Genomic DNA, 20,081 nt, shown 5'->3' with positions numbered 1-20,081 from the left:
ACCTAACGGAACATCGATGTGTCGCGGCTAAGGCAAGGAGCCGGCAAATAATTAGGCAGCTCCGACAGAAAACTGCCAAGAAAGCTGCCGGCTAATAACAGCTTACAGCGCGGAAGACCGGCACTCTTCGCTTCACGGCAGCTTGCGAAAGAAAACTCTCCAGCTGTCTGCCGGCAAAGCGCGTTCTCATACAGCATGCCGGCACTAATCATGTGACCACAGCAAGCCAATAAGGGGAGACTGCCGGCAAACTTCCGCTCGCGCGGGTAGGCCGGCTGCCGCCCGAATATCCACTCCCAAGAATTGATGTTTCAAGCTGATATATTTTAAAATTTGCTTAAAATATGCAAAACTAACCATCGCGCGACATTTTTGCACTACTTTAATTTAACATTGCCGAAAGAGCCTTATCTCTAGCCAGGATTTAACATCTTGCGACGCTTACCACGTCTATCATCTGGTTGGGGCGGCATGTTGCGATGGCAACAGTCGGGTCGGTTCCGAAACAGATCGCGATTTGAACCTACGTAGATTTTAATTGCGGCAATACGTTGATATTAATTGCTGCGAAAAAAAAATAAACAGGCGCCAGTAAAATCGCAGTGCCGCTTCGAGCAGAGGCACCCGTGTTGGAGGCGGTTTGCAGAGCTTTATCGGCATCAAAACACGGATATCTCAGGCGCTGCGGCTGGCTAAACGTTCACCCACGACGCCCTGTCAGGCAGGCACTGCGTCATGGCATGGGACGACAGAATTCTCTCATAAGGAGTGAAACAAACCCACTTGTTCGCTTACGGCCCTCCTGGGTTAGTGCAAAAAAGATGCCACAAAAGTTTGACGCCGGCTTTCTTAAAAATTACGGTGAAAGCGCAGCTCAGCGTTTCCGACCAAGGATGCGAAGATGCAGCACAAGTTGTCGCGCAAGTAAGCCAAAACATTTAATAAATGTTACAATGCCAACAATATATTCCAGGAGCAGCTGCTTAACCAAATACTTCTCGCCTAAAACTAACCATGGCATTACGTATACAACACTCGTGTTTGACAACATCGCGAAACTGCACACATCAAGACAACTTAACGGGTGCTTGTGGCTGGAAATAAAGCTTTTTTCAAAATCACTGTCACAAATACATCAGAAACATGTCACAGCGCGGCGGTATCAACGGGCGGAATAATATGTGACCAATGAAAACGGCACAAATAGCAAATACTTACAAAAATGAGGGTTACACAAAGAAGCTCGAAGATCGGCTCCCAGCCGCAAACTGACCGTTGGGGTTGGCGCCAAAATGAATACTCTTCAACCCAGCGCGCGCCCACGCTCATGCGAACGCTGCGGAGGAGGCAGGGGCAGAGAGGAAAGCCACTGTTTTCCCAGTCCATGGAGTCACATCAGGCCATACTGTTGGCGCCAAACCTGATTACTCTCAAACCAGCGCGCGCCCAAGCGCGGGACTGTACGGCCGGCTACAAGAAGGCTCTAGGAAGAACTGCTAACAGCAGTTATCAGAAATACGTTTTAAAGACGTCATTGTCTGAGGGATATTATCCTTGCAATGATTGACTTCTAGAAGCCATCTTTTCCTGTCTGAAATCCCTTTCTGACGTTTCCTCCATAAATACGACGTTTTCTAGACATTCTGTGCTACCTGGGCTTTTGTGCTCCGTATTTCGATCGTAATTATATCGTTATCATAACGAGCTGACTCTTAACTCGAACAATGATGACATGATTACGGTGTTGAAAGCATGATATACTCGCTAACTAACGTAATAAATAGTATACCTGCATACATTACAAGACTCGAAACCGAAGAAGAATTCTAAGTAGCTCTTTATTGCTTTTCAACCCTTCCAGGCGCGAAGAACAACTCCTATTCTACTCGGGATGGGGTTCTGTGATTTGAAGAAAATTACTTTTACTCTCTTGTCCTGGACTGAGGACCCGGCCCACTAACCAGATCGATTTAATTGTTAGACAAACTTTTCCCCTCCTCCCCTTACTCCTCCTCCTCCTCTTGAGTGCAGTTTTCCTATAACGCGTATCCGAATATCGGGAAGATATGGCTGTGCAAAATGTTCCGAAATATCCCTCCAGGTCTTAACAAACATATATGTGTTTCTATAAATTTAACGAAGACGTGACTTGTTTTGCTCAATAAACCTCCATACTGGTTAGATGCCTGGTATATAATCATTACGCGCGTATATACACACTGGGTTATTTGGAACTCAACCTAGAGTTTTTGCAGTCTATAGTGCATGTCGGCAAACTTTCATGCCTTGACACCGTAAAGTGATGTGACAAAACGCGTTCGAGCGTTCGGCAAGGTTGCAAAAACTGTTTTACCTTACATATGATTACCGGGAATCGTGATGCCTTCTGCCAAATCCGACAGCCCTGAAAGCCTAGAATTTGTTTTGGTCTTCCATTTTCGCTGTTGTCGGTTATTAGCAGCTGACTGTTCCTTTTGTTCGAATGCTTACATGAGAAGCTGACGCCTAGCTCCGACTCTTCGCGCTCCGCACAGGACCGGCTTCGCAAGGAATGGGGTGGCGCCGGCAATGTTTCTCCCGTAGCGGTATCCAAAACTATACTTTAATTGACACCATGAGCGAGTGTATGCGATTTTAAGCCTATTATTATGATAAAAAGTTACCCACACGCCAATTCTGGTGCGGACAACCATCAGACGTTGACCGAGAGCAAAGAAACAGCAGGGAGAGCGATCCTGAGTGAAGCAGACGACAAATACGAGAATCCCTAAGCTGACGTCCCGGAGGCGCGCTTCGCAGCGCCGCCTGTGTTCGCGCTCACCGCCAATACCCGTTCCTCCTACTGGCTCCGCAACGCTGATTTGCCCCAGTGGCCTAGCTGTGTGGATCTTTTGTCCATATTCTTTAGCGCAGCCTCGTTTCCCACTCGTGCGTTAAAGCACAACGCCTTAGAAGTGTGTTCGGGATTTGTTTGTGTTCGCAGCATAGAAGGCGCCTTTTGTACAGTCAGTTATAAAAAAAACAGAACGAGAAATTGTTCACCAGAACAGGGAAACCGATGTGCGGCAGTGATGTAATGAACACGAGTGGCAGGCATTTCTATTTTTACATCCTGTGTGTATATATTTCTGCGATTTGGGCGGAGAAACTGTAGAAAGACAAAATTGGTGCGATGGTACATAGCACGCAATGGAACCGAAGCGCCCAACCACTAAGCGTGCAATGGAACGGAAGATGATAGGTATAACATTATGCGACAAGAGAGCGGAGTGGATCAGGGAACGAACGCGTGTTAAGGACATATTAGTAGAAATTAAGAAGAAGAAATGGACGTGGGCAAAGCATGTAATGCGAAGGCAAGATAACCGTTGCTCATTAAGGGTAACAGAGTGGATCCCTAGAGATGGCAAGCGTGACAGGGGGCGGTAGAAATTAAGTTAGATGGGCAGATGAGATCAAGAAGTTTGCGGAGTAAATTGATCACAGCGCAGGACCGGGGTAATTGACGATCTATGGGAGAGGCCTTTACCCAGCAGTGGGCGTAGATTGGCTGGTGATGATGATGACTCACTTTCAGTCCTTCAGCATTTTAAGCATAAATAGCTTAAAATAATGCAATAGTGACATTTCTATTTTTAGCACACGGTTCTACTGAATACAGCAACCTTGTTTTCGCAAAAGTTGGTGTCTCTTTTATGTCTAGCGCTGAACTGCAAATGCAACACCAAACTCTTAACTTGACTGACTGCCAACTTTTACTTGGGGAAGACCTACCCCGAATAGCATGCTATACAGACAGTCAAGTCATCCCACCTATGCAACAAACAAAGCCTGCTGTATGCCGTAAAATTAAGCCAGTATCCATTGCAGATTGCGTTCATGTTTTACTTCACGTGCATCTTGTTTGCGTCCTGATTATTCCGTCTACCAGTCATGGCTGTTGCCTAAATGCCACCCAAGTCCTTATTTTTGCATGTGCTTCATTGCTGAGACAAAGATATCTTAAGTTGTTTTCCCCATGTAGCTCCTGCTACAACCCAATTCCGTCTCATGCCCCACCTTGCACTGCATTGTAGGAATTGTGCGGTAGCTGTGGAATCGTAGCAGACGATGCGGCGAACGCAGAGGTGAGACAGCTGCGCATATTGCGCAGTTTTGATGCAAATTCGTTTTTTTGCGCCAGGCTGCTCCAAAAGCTTGAAAATGGCAAAAATTGCGCCAAACTGCTCCGAAAGAGTATGAGAGCCAAGGATTTTAACGCTCCGGTCAATTTCAGAGGGGGAAAATGCTTACTGACGGCATACTTTTCCAGCACCTTGAAGGTGATGCTGTTTGTAAAGGTTTATTTGATTGATCATTCAATAAAAAACCCGCATAAAATTGTCCACGGGATAGTTTTTTCGAAAGTCACAATGTCGGGTTGCACATGTTACATTGTGCGAAGTTTTAAAGTTTTGCCATATAAAGCTTTCACAAACTACTTGTGCAAGTTGATTTTAAAACGGCAATTTTGGGAGCGCCACATCTCCAGAACGACATTAGTGGGCGCCGCCATCTTGGTGCGGTGAAGATTGGAAAACATGGCCGCTGGGAGAAGAGAGAGAGAGAGAGAAAATTTTAATTGCCCTTTACGCTAAGGCCTCCTCATTCCAGGGGGCCACTGGAATTCCTTGTTAGTTGGTTTTCCAGGGGTCTAGCCGGGAAGGCGGGATGCATATATGGTCTTTTGGACAAAGCTTGCCAACGATAGCTGCTGCTCTAGCGTGGCCGGTTGAGTCAGCCACTCCCTGCGGATACTGCTTCTATCTACCTTGGGGCATAGCCATAACATGTGCTCTTGGTTGATCGGTACGTGGCATTCATTTTCTCGTGGTTCAGGCAGAATGCTCTTCGCTGGTTTCTACCGCGGTTTTGGTTATGGGGGTGGCCGGGTTTTCGTTTGACCTCTTACGGGAAGTTACGCGACTCGAAAGACGGGGGTTCATCAAAAACAACGGGGTACCCGCGATATCGCCGTGTTTCGGCCTTGAGTGTGAGCCGCGGTGCTTGCTTGAAGTGAAATTCAGGACTTATTGCGGCGTTATAAAACGCCAAGTTATTGTTGCTATTGATAGTGAGCTTGCGAGCGGCGGGAGTGGGACGATGGACACTGCAGAAGTGGCGGCACAGGCTGCATCACTGGCAAATGTTCAAGCAGTGTCTGATAGCGGAACGGGCTATTATCGCACGCTAGTAATAATGGTTCATCTATCTGAATTGAAATTTAATGCCAAAAGGGAGGTGACTAAACATACCAATACTCTAATTACGATCGTTGTGAACGCCCACCTTGGGGCTTGAATCGGAGGGCTGGTGGGGTGCGACGACTGCCACCTCGCTTTGCGCAACTTTTGCCGTGGCTCTCAGTTGTGAGTGACGCCGAGTCCGGGATTACAAAAATAACAACTGCGGCATTCACGGGATAATAACAATTCCTTAAAATTGCTTAGTTTTTCAATTAGGTATTTTCAACGGAACTCCGCGTTATCTAGCATAGAGCCCAAGAATGTAAAAATGGTTTGAAAAAGGTAGTTCGTTCCTTGTGATACCCAGGTAGAAACAACTTTATTGAAAGGCTGTTTCAGTGTTATGTACGTTCAAAATCGATTAAAAAACGCACTCCCCCCCCCCCCCCCCCAAGTGGCCAAAAATGTTATTTTTCAGGCTCTTAAGGTGACATAATAAATGTCATTCTTCTACTCCGAATCAAGGTTCTTCTGCTCCAAAATCGAAATTTCGCTGCTCCAAAAGCTGCTCCCAAATCTGGTTCAGCTGTCTCACCCCTGCGAACGTCCCTGACGTCACGGGTGAGACCGTAACGTAAGGCTGGCCCGCTTGCAGGCTGGCCTTCGAACGGCCTCATTAACTGTGCATTGATGCAAAGTTGAATTGCAAAAATGTTCAGCTTGCTCGGAATCAGGGTATACTAGGTGCAGTAGTAGCCAAAGTGAGTGGGGGATCTATTATTTTGGTTTCATTCCCACCCGGTGTTTAAGCAATGCCGCAGCCACCACCGTCACATGGCCGTTGTTTAAACGCAATGGCCACTGAAAGAACTTAAGCAAAACGCACCTAAAGGAGTACTGACACCAAATTTTGACGCCTAAAAATGATATAATTGGTTTCAGTAGTTTGTACAGATGCCTCACAGAAATTTTTGCAGCGATCCGAGGCCGGAATCACATTTAAAATCGATTTTGATTGTCCCGGCCGCGAGCTTCCACAAATCGGCAGCACTAGCGAAATCGCTTTCGGCGGGACGAAACATCGGCCTGCGTGTCTGGCCGGTTCAGGGTGACGTCATATAATCGTTTTCGAAACCGGAAACGATATCCTGCGCTGCTGTTGTCGGTGGTGTTCGTTTGGGCAGGAGACGTGGGCGTATACCTGTGCGAGCAATGCTTGTAAACTTTGCATGTTCGACGTCTTTGCTCTTCAGTTCGTGGCCGGCGCATGGTGTTCCCTTGCACTGGTGCCGAAAACTGCGCGGAGCCGGCACCGCGCGGTGCGCGATGTCGACGGGCACCGCGGCGACGCGGCGGTGCGCGTCGCCGAGCTCGCCCAAGTTGTGCTATGGCAAGCTCGCGGAATGCGAAGTACTGCTCATGGAAGCCTGTCCGAGCAAATCGACGACGACGCCAAGATGCATTATTTTCGACGCGACGACATGCAGCGCTAAACGTGGACTGAATTCGTGTGCGGCGGCGGCCGCAAGAACTGTCGCCCAAGCCAGAGGGCTCGAGGTTCCAGCAGTTTCAGCGATCGGTGACCAAGACATCTGCCGCAGCCTGTTTTAATTCTAGCGCGCAGGTGGCGCCATCTTTCGGCCGGTCGCCGCACCGCGGTGCCGGCAGTGCTGGGTCGGAGCACCGAACCTCCGCTTCCGGTCAGCGTAGGCTTACCATCGCGGGAAATATCTGAACGCCACTTTTAAATTCAGCGCTGATAACAACCCCTATCACAATTTTTCAACACACTAACATCTACTTTCTCGCATGTGGAACTTCTTTTTCGCGATCAGATTGATTAGAAGAGTGGCGACAAGCTGTTGCTATCACGGTCTGCGCCGGTTCGAGCCGCAGTGATATTAAAAAAAACGGACGACGGCGAGGACATCGCCGGCCTAATCGCCTGGCCAAATAAAGTTGTTCTGTCTGTCGGGTGGCAGCGACTCATCCGAGTCTGACGATTCAGGCGACATGTCGACTGCGAGGGTGAGTGCGGACCATGTGAAATCGTAGCAGACGATGCGGCGAACGTCCCTGACGTCACGGGTGAGACCGTGACGTAAGGCTGGCCCGCTTGCAGGCCAACGGCCATTTCTCCGCGCGGCGACCGAATTTGAAACTGGTTGCAATAAACGTGCTATAATTAATTCTATGTTGGCGGCTGACGGTTTTCAGTTCGGTTTTCGTAATTACTGGGCCAATAGGTATTCTTTACAGCATAAAAATTGAAAGCGAGAAATCTCGTGTCAGTACTCCTTTAATTTAATGAAAGCCTGCCTAAACAACTGACTACAATCGAATTCTAACCTCGGCAATTCAAATACAGTGACCACTGGAAATTTGACACAGAGTTTAAATTAAGGGAAGACTATGTTTGAATGTGATTGTGCGGTAAAAATTTCTTGCACTACTTTGATGCTTCCTGCTGTACAACGTATACTTCAACTAAAAATGTAGACCTGGCAGGGCAAGCGAACAGGACAACAGGGCGAGTTTTTCAGTGATGTGCTTTTTGAAGGTTTAGTTATGCATAAATACCAACTAGGCTACCCCGCCATTCTGCTGCAGGATTCTGGGGCAGTGACGCTGTCCGGGTTTGTGCATGTTTCCTTTTGCCACATTTTGTGGACATGCCTTCATCCGTGTACATATTGTCACTTCAATCAACCAAAGGGTTAGAATATACAGAGAAAAATATTTTGAAAGTTCAGATGGGACCTGTACCTGGGCCAAAATGTGCTCAGAGTCCCCGTTCACGAAATATAGTTCTTATAAATAGTGGTACCTCACATTACCAGTCATAGTTAGTTTTAAGGTTGCCTTAGTAGTACCAATGCTGACATTAAATTATATCCACTCCGCTCTCTTCCTGTCCCTTAATGTTGCACCCATAATCTAGCGTTCTATTGCCGGCTAAGTCGTCCTTAATTTAAGTTAGACCCTTTTAGTGAGCCTGGAAGTTTCTACCCCTAAGGTGAGTACCGGTAAGATGCAGCTGTCGTGCATTGTCTTTTTCAGGGACAATGGTAGACGGCCATTCTGTATTATACCAGTCCTAAAAGCTGTATTAACAACACAGATTTTCCTGTACCCATGCCTAGATTGATGAACTGGCTTGCAAGGGAGGTGCTACTGCAACAGTCTGCACAAGGTGCCTGCTCAAGCTACTGTTGACGGAAAACTTGGCGCAGGACTTCACCTGGTTTGGGAAACAGGGAACACGCTTTTTTCCACCTTCGAGTGTCATCCTGCATTGTGTGTAAATAGATATATTTGTGTTGTTACAGACTTCAAATTCTTTCACCAATGTATAGGGCCCAGATTTTTATTGTCAGTCACATACTCTGCAAATATCAGCTTTGTCAACAAACTGCGGCTTCTTAGTTTTTATTGCTAGAAGAGGTAATAAATGTCTTTCAGCCTTTGGACCATGAAATTTTTACTCACTTTGGTCTGGTCTGCAACAATTTTGGCAGTTTCTGGCACCACAACGAAGAACGCAAACTGTTCAAGAATCCCTACCATTACTTATGATGGAGGCATGCACCGTTGAACCACCATTGAATCATTTCCGTGCTTCCATGCGTTTTTATTTTGTGTTATTGTTCTTTGAGCGTATCCCTTGGTGTGAATCACGTAGTCGTGTAAATCTGTCTTGTTGTAACTATTATTCAAACATTTCCGTGTTCCCCGTTTTTTCTTTTGTTCCCAAGTCATATAATTTTGTGTGAAATATTGAAATAGTGTAACTTTGTATTGTTTTCCTAACCAGAATTCAATAAGTTGTTTCTAAAGTTTTTGTTTTATTGTTGTCCTGCCGTTTCACTAAGTGTGAATCATGTCATCACGTAAATTGCTACTGCTCTTGTAACCGCCGTACAGCCATTTCTGTATACACACCCTTTCTATAGTTCATAACCATTTCCCTAGATGTTGGTTTGTTTAAAGTAGCTTAAATTTTGTGGCACTCACAACCACCACTCAACACCACTTCTGTGTTTCCAAGGTTTTTTCGTATTTTTTCAAGGTTTTTTCATGTTTTCCAAGGTTTTCCATGTTTTTTGTTCCCCAAACTTTTCACTATATGTGAACTACTTAGTTTCGTAAATTTGCTTTGTTTTTGTGGCCACCATTCAATCATTTTTGTTTCCACAATTTTCTTGCGTTGTTTTCCACCCATTTCACTTAATGTGAGATATTTGAAGTTGCCTAACTATCTTGCGCTTCTACACTGGGTTTACGTGTTTGCTTTTTTTCCTATTTTTTGTCAACCTTTCTGCTGTGTGTGACTTAATTATAGTCATGAATACTTGTAATTATACAATGCGTACCCTGTTGGCCAGGGTAGATAGGAATCAGAATTAAAGTGGTTGTGTTGCGAAAGCATATTACATAATTTGGAAGTTAATATAAACTTTTACCTGAACTCTTTTGTGTTTTATGTGTACTTTGAAAGCTTTCTTACTACCCAGCTGCACTTAGAGCTTGGTTGGCAAGACTGTCATTTTAATTAGTTTAATTTTTGAATTGTTTCTCTGGTATTTTATTTGCAGAAGGCCTGTACAGCCGTGCTGTGTGATACAATTCGATGGTTGCCTTAGTGTGGTTGCCTTAGTTTCAAGGGCGCTTGTGCTGATGAGGACTTCTTTGTTTTCGATGCCGCTTGTTTTCGATGCGACATTTCTTGTTTAGAGCTGTTCTTCGTGTGCTTCTGCAAGAGTGTGTGGTCAGCTTGGCACTTCACATATGGGACTTCATGCAGTATGCAGCCCTTCAAAAATGGAAACACATTAATCTAGAAAGCAGGTGCCAAGTAGCAGCAAACAGTGCTGAATAGCTAGCAAGACATGTATTTGTAGTATAAATGCCCACAACACGTAGGCAACCTTGGAAAGGGGGCTGGTCAAACTCGAAAATATGTATAAAGAATGTAAATTTCAAGCATACAGGTTCATCTCAACAATATCATACTAACGTACACTTGTCATGAATATAACAAACTATAGCTTGTGCCAAAGACAAAAAAACAATGTAGAACAGACATCTATATACGTCTTGCATGCGTACCACTACAATATCCATAAGATGTACCACTAAGGTAACGTCCCGTAAACAGCATATAAAAGTACCATAAGAGGTCTATTGTACGTATCCTTCGTGTGATTTGGATAGGTTTTTTTGCAGTTGTAGCAACGTTGAACATATGTAACTTCGACCCCAACGGTACGTATCCTGGACATCTGCAATGTCGATAGCTGACGTCTCCAGGATATCTGCACCACGTAACGTGGTTTGCTGGGTTGCTACCGGCAGCTTTCATTAATTAAATGAGGAGCCTCAACTTAACATTAGTGCCGGTGGCGCTCCGCAGCTCCGTGATGCAAACGATGCCGGTATGGCACCCACTGAGATACAAATTGACATCGGGGAGTAAATACGTATTTTAAATGCCACCATGCTTGTTATGTTCACCGATTAGTCATGTATGCGGAAGCGTGGACGTCGAATGCGGAGTGCGCACAGCGCGTAGGTCTCGCTGACCCGCGCTCGCGATGGACTTTCGACAAGGCGATTGCGACGCTATTGACATTGAAATAGAATATAATCTTTCTGAACTAGAATTATGACGGTTACTGACGAAACAAAACTGCCTGGGCGGAAAAGTAACACGAGCGCTAAACCAGTAAAATTACTATTCGAAGGTTGTCATCATGATTGACCTAACTCTGCCCAGCGCTGTACCCTGTCGCTCGGAGCCCATCTTTGTAGACCCTCTATTCGCCCCATGAATGCTTTACGCGATCAGCAGGGGCTGTTTTGTGATTGTAGTGCTTTTGATTCTGTGATAACGCAAAAAGATGAGAAACTTTTCCTTTGACCGCGTTGTGAACAGGTTGAGCTATTTTGATGATGATGGTTTGAGTTTAATAGCGCAAGGCCGACATGGGCAAAGAGCGCCAAACACAAAGTTATTTGATGAGGAGGGAACACGGATAAATGAGTTAAAGACTATGCGCACGGCTGGTGTAAAAGGCCAGGGTGAAGAACAAGAGTGGTTAAAAGATAAAAAATTACGCCCACCTCCCCTCGCGGGAACCCTGGTGTGATGCGACGCTGAGGGGGTTCAAGCGCAATCGGAGAGCAACCGTCGACCGAAAGGCCGCCGGAGAGCGGCACACCAGTTATATTCTAAGCACTATATATGCGCAGCGCGCCCGAAGAAGAGGAAACCGCGAGAGAGAGAGTACTGCACATGCGCAGCACCGCGCGCAGCGCCGCCCACCGGCGGAGTGAGAGCGCGCTGGGCCGCACACGCTCTCACCTGGGCACGCGCCGGCGCCAGTGCGTCTGCCGTGGCTATGACGCAACACGATCCACTTTAATCCAATCCAAGCCAAGCTTTAATCGAATCCAATCCAATGCCCCTCGCGAGAGAGTGTTCACTATCGAAGAGGAGAGCGGGAGAGTGGCTGCGGACAACGGACGCACGCAGGAAGGACAGGGCCGCCGACAAGAGATGCTCTGAGCGTCGCATCTAATAAGGTGGCTGGTGTATCGGACCACGGGTAAAACTACGGGTGGTATGAGATGAGTTGTAAGAAGTGAACTTCTGATGTGGACTTAAAGGTGCGCTGAACCGAAAACTAGGCATCGTCTCCTAAGAAGTTTGACGGGTGTGGTGGAATATGTCGTGTGTGTAGTTGTGCGAAGTGTTTCCGTCGTGTAATGTCGAGTGCCTTACATTGTATGAGGATGTGGATCACGGATAGGGCCTCTCCGCACCTGCTGCACAGAGGTCTTGGAGATCCAGTGAGAAGGTGCGAGTGCGTTGCATGTGTGTGCCCTATCCGTAATCTAGCCAAGGCGACTTTAGGGTATCTATTGCGTGTGTCGGTGGTGTATGGTCCCAAGTGAGGTTTTACATGTAACTTGTCTGTCTGTTCGCTCCAGTGTTTGCCATGTTTTGCGAAGTTGTCTGATGTGTGGTTTCACGTCGGTGTAGTGTAATGTGGTTATGTCTACTGTATTCAAGAGTGTAGCAGCAGCAGCCATTCGATCGGCTGCTTCGTTTCCGGCTATTCGGTTCTAATCATGAGATAGTCATTATGAGGCATAGATGGGGTTAAATTCAAGGTGAGGCCGCTAAAGCATGTGGGGTGTCAAATTGAAGGTTTCAGTTAGGGGAATCACTTCGGACATTTAAATAATGTGTCCTGGTTACAGTCATGAGTCATGGTTAGTTTGACTGGTATGAATTCCATATGATCCTGCTAGGGTGTGTGGAGTATCAAATTAAAGGTCTCGTCGAGCGGGATCACGTGGGACAAATATAAAAATGCCTTCTGGTTATAGTTATGAGGATATAGCAAAAGGTATCTTTCTTTAATTGCTGAGTCTGGTTTAACTAAAATTCCTTGCCAACCCGTAAGGCGGTTGGGCTATATACATGCGAAGGCTTGTCTAGAGATGTCCATCAATGCGGTATATAGTAATAAAAATATTGGCGTCTAATTGCTGAATCATGAGGCAGGATGGCATGGGGTAAAAACGCCAAGCTCTCGAACTTAAGTCACCAGTCTCAAAAACGCTCTGGTAATAACTACCATTCAAACGTTACTTCCTCCATTTCCCCGTGTCCCAACAACCAAGCAAATCCTTCGACACATATGGTGTCGTGGAAATTGTGGACGACCATAGGTAACAGGGGGCATCAGAGCTTGTCAGAAAGGCGGATTTCACATTTGTTTATGAATAAGCCTTGCGGCCGCGTTTCGTGTCCGGAATTTCCTTCCCACAGTGTACCAACGTGCACTCGAATCCAGAATTGGCCAATTACATGTGAGACACGAACTCCTTGCTAGAGTGTAGGAGATAGAGAGGTAACAGAGCCACCAAGACATAAACAGACATTGCGACAGAAGGAAAACGCTTCAGAAAAATAAGCAAGCGCAGTTTGTGCGTGCGCTAGAACGGTTTTTATTACAATAAGAAATCAGCGCATGATATCAAAACTAGCACATGATAACAATGTAAAGGAAAAGAAATAACTCGGGCTCTGCAGTTCTCCAACGACATGTCAAACACAATGAAAAAACAGGTGACTGATGCAACAAACACACACACACCCACGCAAACGCACGCGCACACGCACTCGCACACGCACACGGGTGCATGCTGGAAGTTAACAGCTGGGTACGGTGGCGGTAATTGCTTACAGCGATAGCGTGGTGCTTTTGCGAGCTACGGGAGCTCATCCCACATAGTCAATGCTAATAACAACTAATACAAGTGCCTCAGCAAACAACGAGGCACTTTTCTATTTGTCCCACGTGATTTCCCTCCTCGAGACCCTCATTTTGGTACCCCACATTCTTTAGCGCCGCATCTCTCTGAATTTTAACCCAATCTGAGAAGATCGATGACTCCTGTGTTACACGGTTCGCTATTTTCGATATTTTTTCTTATTATTTCTTTTTTAGCTTTTAACATTTAGTTTGATCAATTGTCTACATTTACGCTTTTATATTGATTACAGGTTGAACTTCCGTGATATCTGCATTTTTGTGTGAAGGCTGAGCTGAACGACACGATCCTGTCGGGGTTTGGAGGAGGGGGGTACTCGGCAAAGAATGCTACGCATTAAGAAAGCAAAGTCATATCCATGAACGCCTCGCGCTTCAGAGATTCGCGGGGACAGTTCGCTTTGACACAATGCGTTTTTTTCAGGATGCAGAGCAAGAATGCACGGAACCGTAACCCTAAACAGCTTCGACGTAAATGAACGGAGAAGTGAGCGCACGTCCCCTTGCCCAATCTTGCTTGTTTCGACCCAGGGGCCCAGCCCACCGTCGAGTCTGGACCGCATCTGTCATAAACACGAACACGGAGCCTACTTCAAGATTTTGGTATCCAATATATACGTACAATTGCTTGCAACCAGCGATAGTCATCATGGGCAGCAGGTATAGCTGTAATAAATCTGCAACGAAAATTGTATCCGACCTCACAGGAGGAGCTATGGTGTCATGTCGTGCCGAATGCAAGAGTTTGAGCTCACGAATTTGCACCCGTAATATTTTTACCACGCGTGAATTTGAAAACACTGAATGCTAATGAAATCAGAGTTCATCTGAGCCCGAGTAAATTCCTAGCACGAGAGAGTTGTGAGGCCATTTGAGTTCTGAATTCAGTTTGATTTCTCAGCCCATTTTGAGTTCCGAGTTTATTTTGTGTTTTGGGTACATTTTGAGTTTTGAGTCGATTTTGAAGTTTGAGTACATGTTGAGTTCTGAGTACATTTTGAGTTTTGAGTACATTTTGAGTTTTGAGCCTATTTTAAGTTTGAGTACACTTTGAGTTTGAGTACATTTTGAGTTTTGAGTCCGAGTGAGTTTTGAGTTTTGCGCTCAATGTGAGTTTGAGTGAGCGCAGATGTGCTGCTCAGCATTGAGTCTGAGTTTGAGTGAGTGGTGATTCGAAAAAAAAAAATTGTGAGTGAGTTTGAGTGAGCCGCGCCAACGTTGCCGAGGTATGCTAGTCGCTATGCTGGTTGGTTAACCTGCGTAGGCCCTGGAGTCGGCTTACGCGCCGGGCGCTGCGTCTTCAAGAATTCAACTTCACATTGTCTATGAGTGGCCGGAAGCACGCCGACGCTGATTGTCTCTCTCGCCGTCCCATGGAAAAGACCGACAGTGACACGGATGCCTTTGAACAGCCGGCATTTCTTGACGTGCATAAATTCCCACTTGAACAACACAACAATAAGACTCGGCAACGCTTTTGCCCCCGGGATGGTTTGCTTTATAAAAATGACTACTCTCCGAGGGCACTCGCCATCTGCTTGTGGTGCCGCGAAACCTGCGCCCCTCTGTTCTCCAAGTCGTGCCTGATGATGTTACCTCTGAACGTATGTACGGCCTCTCCATCGCGCACAGCAGCGGTTTTATTGGCGCAAGATGCGCGAAACAACCGAAGGGGTTGTTCAAGCTGCTCGATTTGGCAACCTCACTAACGTCCCCCCACTGCTCCTGCTGGCCAACTTCACCCCGTAAGGCCACCTACCATTCCTCTAAAAAGTCGGTATAGGTCTACTGGAACCATTCCCCCGGCCTACGTGTGGCAACCGCTGGATCGTGGTAGCCGTCGACTAGCTTAATTCGAATTGGCCGGCCTGGGGCAAAGTCATTTTGAAACAGCCAAAATAAAATGGATCGAGAACTGATCCTTGAGGAATCAGTCCTCGGTCCCCGATGAGGGGAACGATCTCATTATAAGCAACATTTCGAAGCATAAGATTTACAATAGAATTCCATTTTGCGCGCCTTGTATATGTGCAGTAATAAAATATAGCAATTCATGTCTAAGATAGCTACACACAAGTGCATGAACAATGACTTTCTGGAGATAAAAGGGGAACAGGTGTCTAGAGTGATACGGGAGGCAAGATACTAAACGAAGCTTTCTAAATCTGTGATATGAATGTTTAACGTCATAACAATAAAACATCATGCCTATATATTTTAAAATATTCGTGATCTGGGTGGCGTGCATTTGCAGACAATACGGTTACAGTTATAACAAAAAAATGGCACAGGTTGATCAACTTTTTTAGGTAGGAAAAAAAAACAAGTTTAATCCATCAATTCCAATTTCGATATCCGTACACCAGTTCATTATAGGTGTGGCATCCGCTTGAAGGTTATCAACGCATGTATACCAAAAGAGGCTTGAGTTCACAGAAGGCTAGTATTGTCGGATTGCGGGAGTAGACGACATTCTGGTATAAATTGGGGTAATTTTGACGTAGAGGTTAAATAACAGAGGAGATAAAATGGACCCCTGGGGAACACCCGTGTTTCAGAGTATTTTACACTTAGGTAGTCGCCGACATGTACCAACTGCGACCGATTAGAACAGTATAAACACTCGATCTTTATCTTAGCCGACAAACGCGTCCCTCGTCCCGCATCGTAGGCGTCTTACTTTTTGTGTAACACGCCAAACAAATCTGCTCTGCCCCTAAAAACAATTGACCGGTCGCAGTGGGCTGTTTGACGGCCACGTTTAAACTTCAAGACACAACGGACATGTCAGCAGTAAGGGCATGAAACCTATAGCTGCGAGTGCCCGCCCTACATCCACTCCCATCCCGTGCACGCATAAACCGGCATACGGTTCTGAGCGGGTGCTTAGAAGTGAAAGACACTGTCCAACATGTCGATGTGAAAGCCATTTAAGCTGAACAAGGGATATTGTACCACGTCGGTGTTCCAAGCGCGCGAGTTGCTGCTCATCCGGGAGGGATTCGCAGCTACTCGATCGGCTTCTGTTCGGGCTGACGCTTTTTCCGTTTTCGCTCTTCTTCCTCCATGCGAACTACATGCGTGCGGGCCATGCGTGCGGGCCATGCGGGCCATTGCGGGCCAAAGGCCTCGACCTTTATTCTAACGGACCAACACGTGGATATCCTTTCGCTGCCCAGTCATTGGCATCTTATTGCTTGTGCAACACACCAACTCAGACCTAAACCGCTCGATGGCAGAGGACAGCTGACAGGGGGTGTTAAGCCATGAGACACCCATGTTTAATCCTCCCACCACCGCAAGGGGTGTGTTACCGGTAGCGGCATTAAGCTCTTGTGTGCATGCATGCCCCCTCTCTCATCCCCTACCCGAGCCCGCATAAACCGGCAGCCGGGGATGGGGGCATAATTAGGTGTGAAATACACCAACGAAGTGAGAAAGAAAGACTGTCTATTATATCACGGCAGCAGTTAGAATTACCCTCAGACATTCCTCGCGGCAGTCGCCTCTCATTGGCTAAGCACGCTACCCGGAGAGTCTATGGGAGAAATATTCCCTAAAAAGCCGCACTGGCAGCGGCCTCTGTAGCGCTGTGGTATAGTACTTGATATTAAAGGGGTCCTGAAATACCTTCCGCCGATGCGTGGATGTACATGTAACCAAATAAAGCAATGTATTAGCAATCTCCTCCCGCAAGAATTTTGTTGAAGCGATGAGTATTAGCTGAGAAATCGTATATCAAAAACCGCGCATTATCGTCGCGCCGCGTTTCCTCCTTCTTTCAACTTACTCTCCGCTGTTGACGGCGAGCGAGCCTTCCCTCCCATGATGCTGCGCTCCTCGGCGGTGACGTACTTGCGCTATTGCGCTGCTCACACAGCCGTCTGCTACGGGCAAGCTTTGTTGACACCATGAATTCCGCACTCCGCTCAAGGCTGGAAAAGCGAACGAAAAATCTGGCCCCTTGTGTGCGGCGGCCTGGCCTTGCCCTTTCGCGGTGTACGTTGCTGCAGAACTTTGCTATCGGCGGCACGCGACTTTTTATCGGCGGCGAACTCGCAGCCGCACGGGGAGGATCCTGCGCTCGCTCTCTTGGATGCACAGCGCACTGTTTATCCAAAAAGCGCCGTATCAGATGTGGCCCCGCTGGTGCCGGGTCTTATTTTGTGGCGGTAGTAATTCCTGCCGGCGGCATGTGAAAAAGACATTTTGAACCGATACAGAACCCGTGCACAAAACGCCAGTTCAGCTTCGGGCGACGCGTGGTGGAGAGCGGCAACGTTGGCAAAACATGCTCCGCCACGGCTCTGAGCTTCCTCGCGCTGGAGCGAGCACCATTTCTTTGACAATATCAAACATCGGTTGCCCTGGCAACAAGGCACAAACCGCTCTAGAAGTCAGTTACGGTTGCGTGATCCCGGTTCAGCTTGGGGCCCCACCTCGCGGCATATGGGCACTGCAGGCATACTACTCACTCCCATTTGGAAGTGCGAGAGGCGTTTGGCATGAGGCGATGGTGTGTGTGTTCTGGACGCCTTTGTTTCGCGATGAAATGCGTTGTGCTTCTGCGGGTGGATAGTGCTTCCCATGGTCTGGATTATCTTTCTCAAGCGGCGTACGACTCAACCTCGCATGGGGTATGTGCAGTGTGCGTGGCTAAAAGCCATCTCGGCTTGTGCGCCGGAGTTAAGTGACTTGCTGTTCGTCCCCGCAAACCGCGCGCGAGGTGAGTGCCGAATTTACGAGGTGCAGGAGGAGGCAACCCATCGTCTGTCAATCGCGGTTCGGACTTGCAACGCATGTTGTGACGTTGTGGTCGTTCGAAACACATCTCTGGATTGTTTGGAAGTTGAATAAAATGTATGCGTCAAACCCGGGCATTCGGCTCAGGGCGTTCTCTGCGATTGCAAGAAAGAAGTGCCACGGGGCTTCAACGCTTTCTTTATGGAACGTACTTAAGTAAGAGAATATTTATGTCGTGTTATGGCCCTGTTGCATTTAATACAAACGGTTAAGCGTTTGTTTACACTTGTTTCGTTTGTCGTAAAATGTCCAAGCACTCCGGCACTCCGCTGGCAGATCAGCCGGCGAGCCGACGCTGAGCAGACGACTCATCTCTTCGCCGGAAGTGCGTGAAAAAGCCGCTCAATAGCAGGATGTCTAGCTCATGACGAACATCTGGGAATCGATGATGTAGACATGTGAAGATGGCGGCGTCCAAAAACACGAAGGAAAGGGTGAGAAAAAAGCGACCAACTTTGCAACAAAAGTGTGAGCTTTCCGCTGCGCGTAAAAGAGTAATACTTGGCACAGATGATGTTGACGACCCAATCTAACGATTGCGCTAGTCAATTTAGTGTGCTCAAAACGCCTTTCAGGGCCCCTTTAAACGAGACGGCTCAAATTCGAGTCCGACATTTCGATGTTCTTTTTTGAGCTTTCGAAATTTTTCGTTCATCATGGTTTTGTTAACGCTTTTTTTACTCTGGTTTTTTACTATATCAAGAGACCGACTCCCAGGACTTCTAGAATGGGTTAAATTAAGTTTAATATAGGTTGTGTTCTGTGTCGTTGGGCTGGGTTAGATTAGGTTTGTTGCAGTTGGGCTGGATTTTGGTAGGTTACGACGCGTTCAGTTAGGTTACGTTAGGTTCAGTGAGGTTACGTTATGTTAGGTTCGATTACGTTGGGGCGTAATAATATTAGACGTAATATTAGACGCACGGGCATTTTAGAGATATCTTCAAGGTCAATGTTACATCTGTAGAACGTATGCACCGAAATGGCTGGAAAAGACAAAATCGAGAGCGGCCAGTAATTCTAAAGCTGTACAATTTCTCTGAAAAAATGTTAGTTCTTAGTAATTGCTGCAAAGTGAAGGGAACAGCAATATTGATATCCGAAGACTTTCCCGCACGAGTTCGGGACCTGCGCAAAAAACTATGGCAATAAGCAAAGTAAGATCTGGACAATGGTGGCAAGGTTACTCTTTTATGCGATAAACTGAAGATAGATGACGACTTGTACGTATGGAATGAAGAGAAAAATGCCGGAGTTTCCCTGAGAAGGGCAAATTACGATGGTCCCGCGAAAAACAACGCGTGACACGCGCAAGCCACTACACCATTTTTCTTGGTATGTTTCAATGCCCGTAGGTTTGTTAACAAAACTGACAAGCTAGAAGAATTGTTATTTTCGTACACTCCTGATATTTTCGTGATAACCGAAACGTGGCTGCACCCAGACATACTTGATTTTGAAATTGTCCCTACGTCATATCGCCTACTCCGGTCAGATCGTGACGGTCGCGGGGCGGGGTCGCCATTGCAATAAAACGCGGCTTGCAATATCGCAGATAAAAGGGTATCGCGAATCATGAAAGCGTTTGGCGCACAATACTTGCTCGCGATGCTCCAGTACTGATCGGTGGCATCTATAGAAAGCCAAATGCGTCTGATGATTACCTTTTACAAGTACATGACTATCTGGTTGCTACGGTAACCCCCCCCCC

The 20,081-nt window shown here is 46.8% G+C and overlaps 1 protein-coding gene across 1 annotated transcript in view; it reads right to left on the bottom strand.

The window, feature by feature from the left end:
• LOC144168778 (lysosomal Pro-X carboxypeptidase-like) overlaps nucleotides 1–20,081 on the bottom strand; it is a 209,815-nt gene that overhangs the window by 176,693 nt on the left and 13,041 nt on the right. The window lies entirely within an intron of this gene.

The sequence above is a fragment of the Haemaphysalis longicornis genome, unplaced genomic scaffold (assembly GCF_048455015.1).
Source record: "Haemaphysalis longicornis isolate Haplotype H1 unplaced genomic scaffold, Haemaphysalis longicornis Haplotype H1 scaffold_2, whole genome shotgun sequence".
Taxonomy (NCBI): Eukaryota; Metazoa; Arthropoda; class Arachnida; order Ixodida; family Ixodidae; genus Haemaphysalis; species Haemaphysalis longicornis.
This window is presented reverse-complemented; position numbering and strand designations above follow the sequence as displayed.